At 37.4% G+C, this 20,583-nt stretch overlaps 1 protein-coding gene and 1 long non-coding RNA gene across 17 annotated transcripts in view; one reads left to right on the top strand and one right to left on the bottom strand.

Moving 5' to 3' along the window:
• The window catches only part of RIMKLB (ribosomal modification protein rimK like family member B), a 67,805-nt gene that overhangs the window by 9,964 nt on the left and 37,258 nt on the right, over positions 1–20,583 (top strand). The gene's annotated exons all lie outside the window — the stretch shown is intronic.
• LOC119541422 overlaps positions 1–20,583 on the bottom strand; it is a 44,205-nt gene that overhangs the window by 16,316 nt on the left and 7,306 nt on the right. The gene's annotated exons all lie outside the window — the stretch shown is intronic.

The raw sequence follows: 20,583 nt of genomic DNA, 5'->3' as shown, positions 1-20,583 counted from the left end.
TTTTTCATATTTCATATTTGTCTTGGAGTTACAAGAGGATGATATCCTGGAAGAGTGTAGACATTCTTTAGGACTGACTTCAGGAATCTCTGAACGATTGCTTTGGAAAGTTACGACTAGCATGTCCAAATCGATCATTTCTGTTAGGGGGTATTATATGATGGCGTGTAAGTGGAATTTTTTGACTTTCAGAAAACCCTTCCTAATTTAATGACAGTTTTGCAGAAGAATATAAGCTTTTTGGCTAGAGTCATAATGAGACCACATGGTTTAATTTCCCCATAAATAAAATAGAGATGGTTATTGTGAGAATTATAATGTGCAATAAATATGTACAGTGGAGTCTTTTATCTAATGTTGTAGGATAATTTCATAGTTAGTTGAAGGATCCAGACTCTTGGCCTGTTTAGTAAAATACGGTGAGTAGAATTTCTTAGCAAGTGATCAAGTCTTTATTCTCTGTCCTCTTAATATTTTTCACCCTCAGTATCTTTCAGCAGTTATTACTGCTTTAAAAATAATTCTAAGTTGTAATAACTACCTTTATAAGAACAGTGCTCATCATTTTATTTTCAGTTCAGTTGTCTAATATTTGTACCTAGTTCTTACATCTGAACCAGTTTATCCAGGTTCAGAAGATCTGGGATAGAATCTGGTTCATTCTTTCATTAAATATTATTTGAACACTTACTATGTGCTAGTTACTATGTGCAAAATTAGACATGGTCCCTATATCCTACATGAAATGATATTATTATAACTGTGGTAAGTTATGAATGAAGGGAATGAATGCCATTTTGCATCCTTCCTGTACTTTTTTTATTCCAAAATTTTTATTAAAAAAAATTCAAGCTGAAATACAGACACACTGAATTATACAATTAACACCCTCAAAACCCCCCTCCACTTAGAACAAATGATATTTGAAATTATGTTTCAGACATCTTACAGTTTACTACTAAATATTTCATTGTGAAATTCCAAAGAGTAAATATATTCTTCATACCCTCCATATCTCATACCTAAGAAAATTAACTAATATTATCAAATATTCCGTCTATGTTCTTTTTCAGTTGTCCAAAGGATATCTTCTCCAATTATACATACATATATATATAAATTAAATTCAGTTTTATTGAAATATGTTCACATACATACAGTCATCTATGGTGTACAGTCAACTGTTCACAGTACTGTCATATAGTTATGCATTTATCACCTGAATCTATTTTTGAATGTTTTCCTTACACTAGAAAGAATCAGAATTAATAATATAAAATAGAACTAAAAAAGAACACCCAAATCACCCCCCCCATCCTATCCTATTTTTCATTTAGTTTTTTGTCCCCATTTTTCTACTCATCCATCCATATGCTGGATAAAGGGAGTGCAATCCACAAGGTTTTCACAATCACACTATTACCCCTTGTAAGCTACATTGTTATACAGTTGTCTTCAAGAGTCAAGGCTACTGGGTTGGAGTATGATAGCTTCAGGTATTTACTTCTAGCTATTCCAATACATTAAAACCTAAAAAGTGTTACCTGTATAGCACATAAGAATGTCCACCAGAGTGACCTCTTAGCTCCATTTGTAATCTCTCAGCCACTGAAGCTTTATTTTGTTTCATTTTGCATCCACCTTTTGGTCAAGAAGATGTTCTCAATCCCATGATGCCGGGTCCAGATTCATCCCTGGGAGTCATACCCTGTGTTGCCGGGGAGATTTATACCCCTGGGAGTCAGGTCCCATGTAGGGGGGAGGGCAGTGAGTTCACCTGCCAAGATGGCTTAGCTAGAGAGAGAGAGAGGGCCACATCTGAGCAACAAAGAGGCACTCAGGGGGAGACTCTTAGGCACAATTATAATCAGGTTTAGCCTCTCCTTTGCAGTAATGAGCTTCGTAAGTGCAAGTCCCATGATAGAGGGTTCAGCACATCAAACTGCCAGTCCTCAATATTTATGAGAACATCAGCAACAATCCAGGTGAGGAAGTCCAACACTTCTGCATCTTCCCCCAGCTCCTCAGCGGGGACCTGAATATATATATTTTTATTCTCCACCCAAATTACTTTGGCATATGTCGTTATTTCACTCTAACCTATAGAAACCTACCATATCTCACTTCCTATTCAAAGTTCCATGTAATTGTGGTGTTTGAGCAAACTGACTGTAGAAGTTACACTGTTTAGAAAATATAGATGCTGTGCCAAATGAATATCTCTTCCCTTGGTCTCACATGGAAGTTGAAGTTTTAATACACAGTCAGTTTCAACCTTTTCCCTTTGGCCCAGTTTGCCCTAGTCTTAACCAGATCTGCTTCATTCATATCTCTACTTGAAGTCTGGGCTCTTTTTCAGCCTTTTTTTTTTTTTTTTTTTTAACAGTTGCTGTATGCAACTGACATTTATATCTGCCGAGCTCTATCTCTGAGTTTCAGGTGTCACACAGATACCCAATGTTCCAGAGACTAATCAGGTTATACACAAAGGAATCAGCATCTTGGAGTTTGGAGATAGCCATTATAATTCAGGAATAGATTTGACTGCTGTAAGAGCTCACTATCTAGAGACCATTACAATAATCGTTCCCCTGTTAGGCTGTGCTCTAATATTCAATTCTGAGTTTACACATTGTAGTTAGTCCATATTGGTGAGGCATTATTGTGTTTGCCTTTGTTTCTGGTGTGCTTCACTCAAAATGCTGTCTACAGGATCCATTCACCTTGTTGCCTGTCTCACAGCTTCACTTCTTCTGGTAGTTGCTCAATATTCCATTGTATGTATACACTACAGTTCACCATTCTGTTCCTCAGTGAATTTACCCTTAGGCCACCTCCACCCATTGCAGATCATGAATACTGCCTCCATAAACAACGGTGTGCAAATGTCCATTCATGTTTCTGCTCTTAGATCTTCCAAGTACATACCCCATAATGAGGTTGCAGGAACCGCCACACTGACCTCCAGAAAGGTTACACCATTCTGCCTCTGCATCCACATTAGATAGGTACATCCCTTTCTCCATGTTTTCTCCAGCACTTTTACCCCTATTTATATTTTTTCTACAATTTTATAGAGATATATTCACATACCATACATTTATCCACATTGTACAGTCAGTTCACAATATCATCATAAAGTTGCATATTTATCACTAGAATCAGCACTTGAACATAATAATTGCTACAAAAGTTTTTTTTTTTTTTTTTAGCAAATAATAAAAAAGATAATAGAAAAATGAAATGTCATAAATACATTATGATAGTAAGGACAGAAAATGACACCACTTCCAAAAATCCCATGTCCCTCTCTTATATCCCCCTCTCATACACATTTAGCTTTGGTATATTGCCTTTGTTATGTTTAATGGAAGCATATTACAGTGTTATTGTTGACCACAGACTCCAGTTTACTTTGATTATGCTATTTCCCAAATACTATCCCTTTTTCAACACTCTGCATGGTTAACATTCATTTGTTCTCCCACATGTGAAAACATTTTTTTATTTGTACATTTAGTCACAGTCATTGACCACTCCAGTTTTTGCCTAGTTATACAGTCTCAGTCTTTATCATCTATCTTTACCTCTGGTGTCAAACATTCCCCTCTCCCACCTCTTTCAGCTTTACTCACAGACGTCTTTGTTCCATGTACTTACAATATTGTGTTACCATCACACAGTACTATGCTATTTATTTCTGGATCTATACAGTCAATCCTGTTGAAATTCTGTAGTCCTTCAGCATCAAATACCCAATCTCTACCCTCTTTCTATCTCCTGATAGCCTGTGTTATCATATTTTAACTCTAAAGGTTTGCTCATTAACGTTAGTTCATATTAGTGAGACCATACAGTATTTGTCCTTTTGTTTCTGGCTAACTTCACTCAACATAACGTCCTCAAAGTTCATCCACATTATTATATGTTCCATGTCTTTGTTCTATCTTACAGCTGCATAATATTCCATCATGTGTATATACCACAGTTTGTTTATCCACTCGTCCGTTGATGAGCATTTGGGCTGTTTCCATCTCTCTGCAGTCGTGAATAATGCCGCAATAAACATCGGTTTACAAATGTCTGTTTGTGTCTTAACTTTCAGTTCCTCTCAGTATATACCTAGCAGTGGAATAGCTTGGTCATATAGCAAATCTATACTTAGCTTCCTGAGGAACCTCCACACTGTCTTCCAGACTGGTTACACCATTCTGCATTCCCACCAACAATGAATAAATGTGCCTCTTTCTCCACATCCTCTCCAGCATTTCTAATTTGTTGTTTTTTGGATACTGGCTATTCTGTGAGATGATATCTCATTGTGGTTTTGATTTGCATTTCCCTCATAGCCAGTGAAGTTGAGCATTTTTTCATATGTTTTTGAGCCATTTGTATTTCCTCTTCAGAAAAGTGTCGGTCCATGTCTTTTGCCCATTTTTTAATTGGATTGCTTGTCTTTCTGTTATTGAGTTGTAGGAACCCTTTATATAGTCAGGATATTAAACCCTTATCTGATACGTGGTTTCCAAATATCATCTCCCATTGCGTAGGCTGCCTTTTTACTTTCCTGACAAAGTCCTTTGATGTACAAAAGTGTTTAATTTTGAGGAGATCCCATTTGTCTATTTGTTCTTTGGTTGCTCACGCCTTGGGTGTGAGGCCTAGGAAACCATCTCCTATCACAAGACCTTTAAGATATTTCCCTACACTTTCTTCTAAGAGTCTTATGGTTTTAGCGCTAATGTTTAGGTCTTTTATCCATTTTGAGTTACTTTTTGTATCAGGTGTGAGATAGGAGTCCTCTTTCTTCTTTTGGAAATGGATGTCCAGTTCTCCAAATGCCGTTTTTTTGAAGAGGCTACTCTGTCCCAGTTGCTTTGGCTTGACTGCCTTATCAAAGATTGATTGTCCGTAGATGCGAGGGTCGATTTCTGAACACTCAGTTTGATGCCATTGGTCAGTATATCTGTCCTTATGCCAGTACCATGCTGTTTTGACCACTGTAGCTTTGTAGTACGTTTCAAAGTCAGGTAGTGTGAGACCTCCCACTTCGTTCCTCTTTCTCAAGATATTTTTGGCTATTCGGGGCACCTTGTCCTTCCAAATAAATTTGGTTATAGGTTTTGCTATTTCTGCAAAGTAAGTTGTTGGGATTTTAATTGGCATTGCATTGAATCTATAAAGCAGTTTAGGTAGAGTTGACATCTTAATTATATTTAGTCTTCCAATCCACGAACACGGTATGTTCTTCTATTTTTTAGGTCCCATTCAATTTCTTTTAGCAGTTTCTTGTAATTTACTTTGTATAGGTCTTTTGTCACCTTCATTAAGTTTATTCCTAAATACTTGATTCTTTCGGTTGCTATTGTAAATGGAATTTTTTTCTTGATTTCTTCCTCTTGTTGCGCATTACATATGTATAAGAACACTACATTTTGTTGCATGTTGATGTTTTAGCCTGCCACTTTGATGTATTTGTTGATTAGCTCTAATAGCTTTGCTGTAGACTTTTCTGATTTTTCTATATATGGAATCATGTCATCTGCAAAGAGTGTAAGTTTTACTTCTTCAATTTGGTTGCCTTTTATTTCTTGCCTAATTGCTCTAGCTAGAACTTCCAGCACAGTGTTGAATAACAGTGGTGACAGTGGGCATCCCTGTCTTGTTCCTGATCTTTTTTTTTTCTTTCAGTGTGCTTCTTTTTTTTTTAATTCAGTTTTATTGAGATATATTCACATACCATGCAGTCATACAAAGCGTACATTCAGTTGTTCACAGTACCGTTATATAGTTATGCGTTCAGTACCAAAATTAATTTTTGAATATTTTCATTACCACAGACACAAAAAATGATAAGAATAAAAATTAAAGTGGAAAAGAACAATTAAAGTAAAAAAGAACACTGGGTGACTTTTTTTTTTGCCCCTATTTTTCTACTCATCCATCCACACACTGGACAAGGGGAGTGTGATCCACATGGCTTTCCCAGTCGCACCGTCACCCCTCATAAGCTACATTGCTATACAATCATCTTCAAGATTCAAGGGTTCTGGGTTGTAGTTTGATAATTTCAGATATTTACCACTAGCTATTCCAATTCATTTGAACCTAAAAAGGATTATCTATATTGTGCGTAAGAGTGCACACCATAGTGACTTCTCGGCTCCCTTTGGAATCTCTCAGCCACTGAAACTTACTTCATTTCCTTTCCCATCCCCCTTTTGGTCAAGAAGATGTTCTCCATCCCACGATGCCAGGTCTAGATTCCTCCCTAGGAGTCATATTCCACATTGCCAGGGAGATTTACACCCCTGCATGTCAGATCCCACATAGTGGGGAGGGCAGTGATTTCACCTGCCAAGTTGGCTCAACTGGAGAGAGAGGGCCACATCTGAGCAACAAAGAGGCATTCAGGGGGAGACACTTAGGCACAATTATAAGCAGGCTTAGCCTCTCCTTTGAAATAACAGTCTTGCCAAGGGCAAGTCCCGTGATAGAGGGCTCAGCCCATCAAACCACCAGTCCCCAATGTCTGTGAGCACATCAGCAACCATCGAGTTGGGGAAGCCTAACACCCCTGCGTTCTCTCTCCCCCAGCTCCTCAAGGGGGCGCTGAATATTTTTTTCATTTTTTTTTTAATTAACTATTAACTATATCAAAAAAAAATTTTTAAAAATACAGTAAATAAAAAATTCAATAAAAAAACATTTCAGACAAACCAAAACAAGGGAATAGGAGAAAGACAACTAACCTCAAATAACTACTTTACTTCCAACATGTTCCTACTCTACCCCAAGAAAATGACCCAACAGAGCAACATTTCTGTGAACTTTTTCCCTCCATATCCACGAGAAATTAACAAATCATAGTCATTCCTGGGCATTCCCAGAATGTGATTTTGGTATTAGGGTGATGTTGGCTTCATAGAATGAGTTGGGTAGCTTTCCCTTCTCTTCAATTTTATTGAGGAGTTTGAGCAGGATTGGTATTAATTCTTTCTTGAATGCTTGGTAGAATTCACATGTGAAACCATCTGGTCCTGGGCTTTTCTTTTTTGGGAGCTTTTTGATAACTGACTCAATCTCTTTACTTGTGATTGGTTTGTTGAGGTCGTCTATCTCTTCTCGGGTCAGTGTTGGTTGTTTATGCTTTTCTAGGAAGTTGTTCCTTTCATGTAAGTTGTCTAGTTTATTAGCATATAGTTGCTCCTAGTATCTTCTCATTACCTCCTTTATTTCTACAGGGTCAGTAGTTGTGTTTCTTTTCCCATTTCTGATTGCATTTATTTGCATCCGCTCTCTGTCTCTCTCTCTCTCTCTCTCTCTTTTTTTTTTTTTGTTAGCCTAGCTAGGGATTCATCAGTTTTGTTGATTTTCTTGAAGAACCAGCTTCTGGTTTTGTTGATTCTCTCCATTGTTTTCCTGTTCTCAGTTTCATTTATTTCTTCTCTAATCTTTTGTTATTTCTTTCCTTCAGTTTCCTTTGGGGTTAGTTTGCTGTTCTTTCTCTAGTTCCTCCATGTAGAAGTTAATTCCTCAATTTTTGCTCTCTCTTCTCTTTTAATATAGATGTTTAGGGCAATAAATTTCCCTCTCAGCACCGCCTTTGCTGCATCCCATAACTTTTGATATGTTGTGTTTCCATTGTCATTTGCCTTGAGGTATTTACTAATTTCTTTTGTAGTTTCTTCCTTTACCCACTGGTTTTCTAAGAGTGTGTTGTTTAGTCTCCTTATACTTGTGAATTTTACAGTCTTCTGCCTGTTATTTATTTCCAGCTTCATTCCATTATGATCTAAGTGTTTTTTATAATACCAGTATTTTTAAATTTGTTGAGACTTGCTTTGTTATCCATCGTATGGTCTATCCTAGAAAATGTTCCATGAGCACTTGAGAAAAGCATGTATCCTGCTGTTATGGGGTGTAGTGTTCTATAAATGTCTGTGAACTCTAGTTCATTTATCATACAATTCAACATCTCTGTTTCCTTATTGATCCTCTGTTTAGATGTTCTATCTGTTGATGAGAGTGGTGTATTGAAGTCTCCAACTATTATTGTAGAACTATCTACTTCTCCTTTCAGTGTTGTCAGTGTTTGCCTCATGAATTTTGGGACACTCTGGCCCAAATTTATGATTGTTATTTTTTTTGATGAATTGACCCTTCTATTAATATATAGTGTCCTTCTTTGTCTCTTTTAATTGTTTTACTTTTGAAGTCTAATTTGTCTGATATTAATATAGCTACTCCCGCTTTTTTCTGGTTGCTGTTTGCATGATCTTTTCCCAGCCTTTCACTTTTGGCCATTTTTGTCCTTGTGTTTAAAGTGAGTTTCTTGTAGACAGCATATAGATGGGTCCTGTTTTTTAATCCATTCTGCCAGTCTGTGTCTTTTTACTGGGGAGTTTAATCCATTAAGATTTAGTGTTAGTATTGTAAGGGCAGTACTTTCTTTTACCATTTTGTCTTTTGGATTTTATATGTCATGTCTTAGTTTTTCCTCTGTCTCTTTTTACCCTTTCTGATAATCTTCAATTTCTATACTCTTCTCCAAACCTCTTTCTCCTGTCTTTTCCTATCAGCCTGTAGCACTCCCTTTAGTATTTCTTGTAGCGCTAGTCTCCTATTCACAAACTCTCTCAGTGTCTGTTTGTCTGAAAATATTTTAATCTCTCCCTCATTTTTGAAGGACAGTTTTGCCGGATATAGAATTCTTGGTTGGCAGTTCTTCTCTTTCAGTGTTTTAAATATATCACCCCACTTCCTTCTTGCCTCCATGGTTTCTATTGAGAAATCTGCACATAGTCTTATAAACCTTCCCTTATATGTGATGGATTACTTTTCTCTTCCTGCTTTCAGAATTCTCTCTTTGTCTTTGACATTGGACAGTCTGATCAGTAAGTGTCTTGGAGTAGGTCTATTGGGATCTATTCTGTTCGAGGTGCGCTGTACTTCTTGAATCTGTAATTTTCTGTCTTTCATAAGAGTTGGGGAATTTTCAGTAATTATTTCTTTTATTAATCTTTCTGCCCCTTTTCCCCCCTCTCTTCTCCCTCTGGGACACCCATAACATGTATGTTTGTGCGCTTCATGTTGTCACTCAGCTCCCTACGACCCTGCTTGTATTTTCCATTCTTTTCACCATCTGTTCCTTTGTGTGTATGAATTCAAATGTCTGGTGTTCCAGTTCACTGATCCTTTCTTCTGCCTGTTCAAATCTACTGTTGTATCCCTCCATTGTCTTTTTCATCTCCTCCATTATGCCCTTCATTCCCGTAAGTTCTGCCGTTTGTTTTCTCAAGGTTATGACTTCTTCTTTGTGGTCATCCAGTATCTTCCTTATATCCTTCATCTCTTTTGCTATATCTTCCCTCAGTTCGTTGACTTGATTTTTGAGTTGATTTAGGAGATTTGTTTGAACATCTTTAATTAGTTCTTCCTTTAGTTCATTGAATTGATTTAGCATTAGTTGCCTCAACTCCTGTATCTCAGTTGAACTATTAGTTTGTTCCTTTGGCTGGTCCATATTTTTGTGTTTCCTAGTATGACTCATTATCTTGAGCTGTCTAGGCATCTGACTTTCTTGATTAGTTTATTCTGGATCTCATTTTCACTCTTTTACCTAGGGTTTTCTTGTTTGTTGGCTTTGTTCTCTAACATTTGGTGTTTAGTTCAGCTTATTCTAGGCCTCTAACTTAGGTTCTATTTAGTTGATCAGAGTTTTTCACGTCTTGTTTTTCTGTTTCTTGCCCTGCCTCTATGTAGCCTTTTTTGTGAGAGGGTCTCCTCAGATACGGTCGACCCCAGTCAGGTTTTCCCAGTCTAGAGAGGCCCAGGTCTCATGAGGAGGTTATGGAGTTTCCCTGAGAATGAGACTCTCCTGTGAGGCCTCTGTTGGTGCTTTTCCTATGCTGTACAGCAGGTGGCACTTGCCAGCCTGCAGTTCCCCCACCAGTGTAAGGAGGTATGGAACCTTTAGTTCTCCCGGTGACTCTGATCCTGTTGGGGGCATGGCTGACTGAAGCTGGCATCTGAATTCCAGCTCCTGGGGTGAGTTCCCAGAAGGAGGGCTGCCAATTGAGCTGTACCTCCCTCCACTCTCCCAATCCTGGGAACTCCAGCTGTCTCCTAAGGGCACTATTCCCTTCTCCCTTCTCTTTGAGGCAACTCCATCTTACTTCCTTGGTCAGCCTGAGTTGCCAATTAAAGAGTCGGGTGGAGACCGTCCTCAGAAGTGAATCTGAAATTCAAAGAAGTTCTGGGTGCTCTGTCTTCCCCTAAGACCAGCCTAGACCTGAGCTGTCTGATAGGAAATAACCATAGGAAATAACCACATGTTACTTAAAAAAAAAAAAAAAAAAAAGGCCCTTTTAAAAGCCTTTCCCCAGCCCGGAAGTTTTGTCAGTGTCAGAATAGAGCATTTAAAGGTGTACTTTGGGCTGTTGTCTGATAATTACAGCCCTTGCCAGGGGCTATTGAAATGCAAAAAGTAAGGAGTCAGTGAGAAAGGAGAAGGGACAAAATGTAGGAGGAAAAAAACAAGCTTTTTTGGAGCTAGGGAATGGGTGCCCACTTTTATGTGACCCCCTTCTCGGAGCCCAGCCCTTCTCTAGTCCCCCTAGTGCCAAAAATTAGTTAATTCTGAAGTTGAGGCTGGGTTGAGTCACCCTTCTTGCCCTCAGCAGATTTTTGTTTTTTTTTTTTCCTTCCATGGAGAGGGCACCAGACCCCTGGTCTTACAAAGTTTGCTGTGATCTCAGCTTTTCCTCTGGTTTTAAACTTGTATATGATGTGTGACTGGTCACTGGAGACCCCGAAAACACTGCTTCATACAGTTCCTGGGTAATTACCAACTGCCCTAGAGGAGAGACTAAATTCCATGCCTCATCACTCTGCCATCTTGGCCCCACACTGCCCCATAGTTTTTACAAATATCCCTGATCAAATCAAGTTAAACCCTTTCTCCAAAATTCAGTATCTGCTTAATGTTCCTATATATTAGAGGTTGGAAAACCAAAGACTGTGTTTCTAAGAGTCCTCTGCAGGTAGACTTCTGTGTGTGAGCTAGCTTCTGTCAAGCACACAATTAGTCAAGATTGGGGAGACGGAAATGGGCATCCCTAAAAGTGTCATAGTTTGAAAAAGATCTAGGATTGAAAACCACACTGCTTTTGATTTTTTTTTTTTAATTCATTGTTATTGAGACATGTTCACGTACCATACAGTCATCCACAGTGTACAATCAGTTGTTCATAGTATCTTCATATAGTTGTGCATTCATCACAATTTCTAAACATTTTCATTGCTCCAAAAAAAGATAAAAGTAAAAATAAAAGCATAAAAGAACACCCAACACATACCATCCCCTCATCCACCCTATTTTTCATTTAATTTTTGTCCCCATTTTTCTACTCATCTGTCCATATTGGATAAAGGGAGTGTGAGCTATAAGGTTTCACAATCACAATGTCAGATGATAGCTGTATAATCGTCTTCAAGAATCAAGGTTACTGGGTTGCAGTTAGTTTCAGATATTTCCTTCTAGCTATTCCAATATACTAAAGACTGAAAAGGGATACCTATATAGCGCATAAGAATACCCACCGGAGTGACCTTCGACTCCATTTGAATTCTCTCAGCCACTGAAACTTTATTTTGCTCCCCTCTTTTTGTTGAGCAGAGTTTCTCAATCCCATGTTGCTGCGTCCAGGCTCATCCCTGGGAGTCATGTCCTGTGTTGCCAGGGAGATTTACACTCCTACGAGTCATGTCCCATGTAGAGTGGAGGGCAGTGGGTTTACCTGCCAAGTGGGCTTAGAGAGAGAGAATGGCCACATCTGACTGCTCTTGATTTTATCTCAGTAGCCTATTGTACGTTTTCACTTAGTTCTTAACTGTCATTTCTATGCCAATCAAAATTGAACTTGCTTTTCCCCCCTAAAACTATCTTATCTCAGCTTTTCTGTCTTTTTGACATCACCTTTCTTCTATCGACCTGACTTATATGTTGGTCTTTCTTCTCTAGCCGTTTCTAATCTTCATCAGGCACCACTTTTATCATCTTAACATTCTTCTAAAAACCCTTCAGAAGCTCGCTTTTTCTCCCTGTAACATTAAATCTAATTTTCTTGATTTTTAAGATGCTTTGTTGATGATAAAAATTATTACGCATCTCCTGTATCTAGGCATTTCTAGGTTTTTTGACCTTTTCCGTATTTTATATTAATCTCAGATCACTTTGTAAGAAAGGTGATATTACCATGTTTCTGATGAGGAAACAGACACTTTAATAGGTTAGAAACCCTGTTCCAACCTATTGGTGACTCACTTTGATTTAAATGCTGTCGCTTTTTTTATAAGATAGACTGTTCAACATGGTCCCCCTTTACTCCCTATTCTTTTCCTTGGATTAGTATTTTCACTTTTGCTCATTACTGTTTCTTTATCTTTTCTCACCTATTTCACTCCATGTGAATGCCCTCCTTGGTCTTGTCACACCTTCGTGTTGTCCCTGACTACTTTAAATGCACTCAATGCCTATGGGACACATTTAATCCTTAATTACAAAGTCATTTTTTCCTACAGTGGATTTATTTTTATTTTATCTTTTCAGTTTCTCAAGTCCAGAGGACTGTCTTACGTTTCATGTTACAGTCTCTCGGCCAGATATGGGGCACATAAATATTTGTGATCTTATTCATACCTTATTTAATGAATCAGTGTATGTTGAATGTCCCTTGTTTACAGCATAAAAGTGTTAACCATATCAACCACAGTGAGATACCATGATCTCTGTAATCCTTTTGGCGCATTCATCCCAAAATATACCTTTGTATAAATTGTGCTGTTATATACCACAGTGGAGTTGGGCAGTCTGCCATTTGCCTGATGTTCTTGGGCTAGCAGTCTGGGTTTTCCCTGCTCATTTCTTAATATTTCTAACAGTGCTGCCTTTGGTTTTTAGCCTCTGTCCCAAGTCAGATCCCCCCTCGCCTCCCTCCAGCAGCAGGGCCACTCATCTGCACAGCCTACCCAGTCTGGTTAAATTACTGTGCCAGCTAAGCTGTGAGGGTGAGGTGGAGGTGGGAATGGGAACAGCCCTAGACAAAAAGGACATAGACTTCCACTGTTCATACCCATATTCTAGCAGATTTTTCATTAATAAATGTGTGTTAATTTGTTGTTCACCTTTGGTCAGTTTTTAGAGCTCTGAAGTATAATCTTAAATTTGTCCAGTTTGTTACTTGTTTTTTTGGGGTGAGGAATCATTGCCTCTTTGTGCTAGTATAGCTGTAAGTCATTGGTTCTTTTAGAGAATCCATGATTACTTTTTGCTTGAACTGTGAAATAGCCTTTGAATTGCCCTCCAAACCTTCCATACCTCTGCACTTTATTCTTTCCATATATGGAATATATTTGATGCCAGATGTATCTTCTCAGTCCCACTCATAATTATGTCTTTTCATTACTTAGAAGCTTTTAATGGTATCTTGTTGCTCACATAAGTGTAAGCCCCTAGGTTTCAACATTGAAGGCCTACATCTTTGCCAACCTTATTTCTCACACTTCTTAAAAAACTTCTGTTACCAACCTGACTGTTGGAGATTGAATCATGCCCCCCACAGAAGGCATGTTCAGGTCCCAACCTCTACTTCTGTGGGTTTGAACATGTTTGTAAATAGTATATTTGAAGATGTTAATAGTTTACGTGTACTCAGATTGAATGAAGGTGGGCCCTACTTAGTCCAAAATGGCTGAAGTCCTTACAAGTGCAGAAAACTGGACAAGGAGAGAGAAACCATGGAAAGCAGCCAGAAGCTGGAAGTCAGTGGAACCTGGAAGACAAAGGCGAAACCGCCTTGTACATTGCCATATGATAGAAAAGCCAAGGACCCAGGGATCACTGACAACCAGCCCTAGAAGCTACAGTCTTTGGGGAGAAAGCATCACCTTGCCGATGCCTCGATTTTGAACTTCTCCTTGCCTCAGATTCCCATTGCTTAAGCAAGTCTATTCTTAGCAGCCAGTAAACTAAGCACTAATTGAACTACTTGATTCTAAATGCTAGATTGAGATAAGAGCAGGAACGATTTTAACATGGAAATCATGCAAGGATGAATTTGTTATTGAATAAGAATTCCTAAATATCCCCCTCACTCATTTATATGCTGTAGAAAAGTTTAGTTTCTGATGATTTCCTTCATATCCTCCTTCTTGTGACTTCTTTGGCATCCATTTTTGGGCTCTGGGTTGACAGCAAGTAAATAAGAATCTGAATGGAGTAACTGTGTGGGGACTTGAGGAATCTTTCTGAAGTATAACAGCAATCTAAGAAGCATTTGCTGTATGGATACACAGGTTAGAGGAAGGGACTTCTGTAATTTTTACTTTGGTAGTGATGGTGAATCATTCTGATCCTAAACTTTTATTAATTTCAAGTCAATAAAAATTGCTAAATATAATTATAAATATTCTTTAATGCAAACTTTGAAGGTCATACTTTATTGGCCTGTCAAAACCCAGGTTTGATATTAGCACATTTAGAAACATATCAGGACTAATTTGGAGCCATTTTATCATTTAAGCTAATTGTTAAGGAGAAAAGTGATTGGCTTCATATGTAATTACATTTTGCTGATTCCTATTGGTTTGGGAGAATTGCTTTTTTAAAGTAAGATTTAAAGATTTTTCTATTTTTAATTAAATTTAAAATAATACAGTGTGCTAAAATCAATAAAGGAAAATAGAGCGAATATTTATGAACTCATTACCCTGACTTTACAAAGATGAATGTTATATTTTCTTCTGGTGTTTTTAAAGAAACGAAACTTTATCAGTAAAGTTGCAATTTCCTCTTATTCTTTCCTTACCCAAAGGCAGCCACAATATGAATTTGATGTTGAGCCATTCAGTGCTTTTGTACTTTTATTATGTATGTATGTATGTATGTAATGTATATATCAATTATTGAAAATTGCCTTAATGGCACAATGTAGATTGCTTTTTCTCTTTACATTGCTTTTGAGCTGTAGTCTTATTGATACAGAGTCTGCTTTCCATATTTTATATTTCCCTATTGGTGGATAGTTCCAGTTTTTCTTAGTTTTAAACATTGCTGCTGTTAATGTTCTTGTAACTGTTTCCTGGTTTACATGTGCAGCAGTTCTTCACTTGAAGGGTATGGAACTGGAAATGGAATTGCTGAGCTGTAAGTTAGACTCATTTTTAACTTTACAAGGTTTTGCTAGCTCTTTTCTCAGAGCAGTTGAAGCAAAATATATTCCCAAATAGTGTAAGAGATTGCCTGTCCCTTTACATCCTAAACTCTAGGTGCTGTCAAACTTTAGGAAATTTGTTAGTCTGATAGGTATCTCATTAGGGTTTGAATTGTATTTTCCTGATTACTTGTGAAGTTTAAGCATCTTTTCATATGTTAATAGCTATTTGAGGTTTCCCTTTGCATTGAATGCTCATGTTCTTTGTACATTTTTCGAATTTTTATGTCTTTTATTTTTTTATGTGTATGAAGTTTAGATATATTCTGAATACTGGTCCTTTCCTATTATATGTGTTGCATATTGTATTAGTTATCTATTGGTATACAGTTACCACAAACCTATCAGCTTAAAGTAACTCAGTATCTCATCGTTACTTTGTGCTGGGAGTCCAGGTATAGTTTAGCTGGATCCTTAGTGTATGGTTTCACATGGCTGCCATTGAGGAGTTGGCTAGGCTGTGTCCTGATCTGGAGGTTTGACTGTGGATTAATCTGCTTTCACACACACTCGGGTTGTTGGCAGAATTCATTTCTTTGCAGCTCTAGGACTGAGGTCCCTGGCTTCTTGCCAACTTTTGGTTGGCGACTACCCTCAACTCCTAAAGGCTACTTTCAACAGCTTTTCATGTGGGCCTTTTAACATGGCTGCTTATTTATTCAAAAGCAAATGGGGAAAGAGACTCTCTAGGATGAGTCTGCCAACAAGATGTAATCTTACGTAATACAACATAATCATGGAAGTAACATTATCTTTGCCTATTCCTGTTGGTTAGAATCACATCATAGGTCCTTGTCAACACTCAAAGGGAAGGAATTACATAAAGGTGTGAACACCAGGAAGTGGTGGAAAGCCACCATAAAAATCTGTCTGCTACATGTATTTGTTAAACATTATGGTTTTTTTGTTGTTCTTGTACAGAAGTCTTAAATTCCTTGTATTTTTTTTTTTTTGGAGAAAAATAGTATGTATATAACAGAATATATTCTTAAATATATATTCTTTTAAAAAGATCATTGTCTATGGATAGTTGTGTATATTACTTTTTTCCCATATATGTAACCTTGGAGATCTTTTTATGTTAGCCCAGACAGAATGCTTTATTCTTTATTTTTAAATTGAGGGGTGTGCTGGTTTGAGTGTATTATGTCCCCTATTAAAAGCGATATTCTTTGATGCACTCTTGTGGGGCAGACATGTTAGTGGGGATTAAGTTGGAATGTTTGAATTAGGTTGTTTGCATGGAAATGTGCCCCACCGAACTGTAGGTGATAACTCTGATGAGATGATCTCCATGGAGGCATGGCCCCACCCATTCAGGGTGGGCCTTGATCAGTGGAGCCATATAAATGAACTGACAAACAGAAGGAACTCAGTGCAGCTGAGAGTTATATTTTGAAGAGGAGCTACAGCCAAGAGGGACACTTTGAAGAAAGCACAGGAGCTGCAGATGAGAGACATTTTGAAGATGGCTGTTGAAAGCAGACTGTTGCTCCAGAGAAGCTAAGAGAGAACAGATACCGCAAGTGCAAGTAAGAGTGACATTTTTGAGGAACTGCAGCCTAGAGAGGAACATCCTGGGAGAAAGCCATTTTGAAACCAGAACTTTGGAGCAGATGCCAGCCACATGCCTTCACAGCTAACAGAGGTTTTCCAGACACCATTGGCCATCCTCCAGTGAAGGTACCTGATTGCTGATGTGTTACCTTAGACACTTTATGGCCTTAAGACTGTAACTGTGTAACCAAATAAACCCCCTTTTATAAAAGCCAATCCATCTCTGATGTTTTGCATTTCAGCAGCATTAGCAAACTAGAACAAGGGGTAATTCATGCACTAGAATGCATAAATCCTAAAAGCTCAATTCCAACTATCTGTACTTGTGTATAGTTGTGTGGCAAACTATTGAGCATTTCCATTATTCCCAGAAAATTATGTTCTTTTCCAATCAATTACCCTACTTCCAGCAGCTAATATTCTATTATCTTTTCAACCAAAGATTAGTGGTTTTTTTTTTTTATATTCTGTAATTTTTTATATTCTTTTTGAAGATAACCATAGGATAATGACTAGTGTAATTTGGGGCCAGTAGAATTTAACGTCTTAAATTTTGAAATATTTTTCAAGATTGCCATCCCAAAAGGCTGGACTTATTCTCTGACTAAAACATATTTGTGTGAGTCTCTGAGAAAAGCAAGTTTAAGCATACATGGCTTTCAAATAGCAGTATTGCCTAGTAAATGTCTATTTGGAAACTGCTTGAGTCAAGAAATAAAATACGTAAATATGGTTTGTAATTACCATTATATTGGTGCTTATGAAGTCCTTGAAGATAGTTTTCTTGTGAAATTTAAGCATTTTCTTTGTAATCTGGTTTGCGTTTTAATTGAAAGATTAGATGAGTAAAGGTGTATTTCAGATCACTTCTGTCTGAATGATTATAAGTGAAAAATTAGTTTTGTTTGAATTCTTGCTTTTATGCTATGCATATTTTATTTAGAAAATAAACTCAAATTTAAAAAATCAGTTCAGAGCATATTAATTTCAAGGATCTATTATTAAGAATTTACACGGTAAAGTCCATCATAGTAGTATCTGTCACTTACCAGCAGAGTTAAGAATAGATATGGGAGGGAACATTTCTATTATTAATGAACCTTTAAATTTCTGTGTAAAAGACTGGAATAATCTGAAACTTTTTATTTAATGTGAAGGAAAAAATTTGTTAAAGTTCATTCAGGGACTACTTACTGAGTCCCTACTATGTATGCATTGACTTGTTGAAAGGTGTTAATGTTTGCAAGGGATATTGTCCCTACCCTATCAAGAGATTTTAGGTATACTAGAGTATTATAAAGATACAGTGTTGTTGGTTATAAAATTTATACAAGTAAGGTACTTTGAGAACACAGAGGAGCAATCTAGTAGAATAGGGTAGTGGGGAAGCTTTTTGGAAAAGTTTACATTTTACCTCGGCGTTATAGAGTGAATTGAACCTTTAGAGAAGGAGACAAAGAATTGTGTTTCAGGCAAGAAAATAGCCTCAACCCAAGACATGGAGAAGGAGGGGGAACCTTCAGGAAGAATAATCTGACCTGACCATTGCAGAAGTCTAGTCAGAAATTTAAGGGTTTGAACTAGGGCAGCAGCAACAGGATTAGAGAAAATGGGCCAGTTTTACTTGAAAGGCATTTGGAAGTGAATCTTTTGTCCTTGGTGACCTATTGACTAAAGACATGGAGGAGAAAGGAAGACTTCAGGATCTTGGCTTGAGTAGCTGGGAAAATGTTATACAATTAATGTCAGGGATAAGAGCTAGTTTTAGAACATCTAGTTGGAGATAGCCAGGAAGAGTTGGGAAAATAGTCTGGAGCTCTTGAAGTCAGGTCAGGGCTAGTTAGCTTTAGTCATGTAAAGTGAAAAGTTTTACAAACATTTAGAGATTTAGTTTTTTTACTGTTGAAAATGAGTCTTACCTGAAGCATGTGTTTTGATAAGGGGTTGCATAGACATATCTGCAGAAACATCCAGGATCACATGTAGTATGCTTTCACATCCTTTTTAAAATGGATAATATGAAATAAATGGAATACTTGTTTCATTTGACTAATTTTCAGACATTGGGGGGGGGGGCGGGGTGTGTGTGTCATAGTTTTGGTACAAAAATTAAGCCAGAAAAAGCTTTAGGAATCTGACATCTACTCCCCACCTTCCATTTTAAAGAAAAGGAAGCCATCTGAGACATTGCCACTTACTCAGTTTGGTGGAATAAAACCTTGTTTTTAAGAAAAATCCAAGTTCAGTGCATTTTCCACATATTATTCACCAACATTGGTGAGTTACTCTAAATTGCCAGAGGTCATTCTGAACCTCTTTTTTCGTAGTCTCATCAACAGTCAGGCCTGTTGAAGCCAACTACTACTCATCTCAGTTTCTTAACAGGGATGGTAATACTTGTGGTGGTTTGAAGCTGTATGTACCTCAGAAAAACATGTTCTTAAATTTAATCCATTCCTGTGGGTGTGAACCCAGTGTAAGTAGGACCTTTTGATGAGGATACTCCAGTTAAGGTGTGACCCAGACCAATCAGGATGGGTCATAATCCTATTACTGGAGTCCTTTATAAGCAGACTGAAATTCAGGTATATAGAGAGAAAGCCACAGGAAGGGAGAGGCTGAAACAGAACTGGGAAGAGAAGGAAGAGACTAGGAGATGTCGCCATGTGACAAGAGGAACCAAGGATCACTGGCAACCTGCCCCAGAACACCACACAGTCTTCAGCGAGAGAGCATTGCCTTGATGATGCCTTGATTTGGACATTTTCCCGGCCTCAAAACCATAAGCAAATAAACTCCCATTGTTTAATTAGCCCTTTTTTCGTGGTACTTGCCTAAGTAGCCTTAGAAACTAAAACAGTACCTGTACAAATAATAGCATTGTATACTGAGCTTCTTAGAGTAGGCACTTAAATTTTTCCCCAACCTCTCCTTTGTGGTATGAGTCATCTTTTGTGGCACTTAGTCTTTTGGAGCTTATCAAGCCTTCTATCCTTTAAATTATGTGATAGGTTTTCATAGAAATGGGAGAAAAATACTTCAATGTTAATATATAACATGAGTACAAAACATAGCAAGTATTTTTTAATGGATTTAATTTTAATAATAAATGGTTCATTTTAAGAACAAAGGAAACCTTTTCCATAATTTTAATACCTAGAGAAAGTAATTGTTAAACTTATGATGTTTGTCCTTCAAATCTTAATTTTATTCAAACATACTTGTTTGACTATTCATGAACTTGGAAAATATTGGTCCATAACACAGATTTTAAGGGCTTTGTTGTATTACATTATATAGATGTAATATAGCAGTATATAAGGTTAGTGGTTAAGAGCATAGGCTCTAGAACCGGACTGCTTGGATTTAAATTATCTGTAACCTACCAGCTATGGACCTTGGACAAGTAATTTGACTTGTCTTAGTCCTTTTCTTTGTGTGTATAATGGAAACACCTTTATATGGGTTGTTATGAAAATCAAATAAGTTAATAAATGCATTGTGCTTGGAATCGTGCCTGGAATAGTAAGTCTCAATGTTAGTTACTTTTCTTGTACTTTAACCAATAGTTTATCATTAGAATTTAGGTTGCTTCCAGAGTTTGTTTGTTTGTTTTTTACTGTCAAGTAATCTGTGGACTTCTGTTTATGTTTTGTTTTTGTTTATACTGCTAATTTTTACTTCCTTAGAGAAAATTTCTAAAAGAGGAATTCCTGAGTCAGGGTATAAATGTTTTCATGTGTGTGTGGTT

This window comes from Choloepus didactylus, chromosome 8 (genome assembly GCF_015220235.1).
Source record: "Choloepus didactylus isolate mChoDid1 chromosome 8, mChoDid1.pri, whole genome shotgun sequence".
NCBI classification, from domain to species: domain Eukaryota; kingdom Metazoa; phylum Chordata; class Mammalia; order Pilosa; family Megalonychidae; genus Choloepus; species Choloepus didactylus.
This window is presented reverse-complemented; position numbering and strand designations above follow the sequence as displayed.